The sequence below is a fragment of the Eimeria mitis genome, genomic scaffold (genome assembly GCF_000499745.2).
Source record: "Eimeria mitis Houghton genomic scaffold, Emh_scaff4590, whole genome shotgun sequence".
In the NCBI taxonomy this organism is placed as follows: domain Eukaryota; phylum Apicomplexa; class Conoidasida; order Eucoccidiorida; family Eimeriidae; genus Eimeria; species Eimeria mitis.
In genome coordinates, this window is record NW_013572901.1 from 3,204 (window position 1) to 3,447 (window position 244).

Here is a 244-nt window from a genome sequence, read left to right on the forward strand (position 1 = left end):
ACGAAGTGCAACTTGCAGCCCTCGAGTGGAGACCCGCAATCGAGATAGCCCTGCGTTCGCCGGGCTTGCACAATGGAATCCGGGAACACACGCCTAAGCTGCAACAACCTGAACGTGAACTGTGTCAGAAAGGAACGGCTAGCAACGCGGATGGACTATTGTCATGCCAGTGAATGCCCTCAGAGTCGGATTGATGGCAATGCATAGAAGGGAAAAGGCCCCTCCTCATGAAGGACGCTATTTA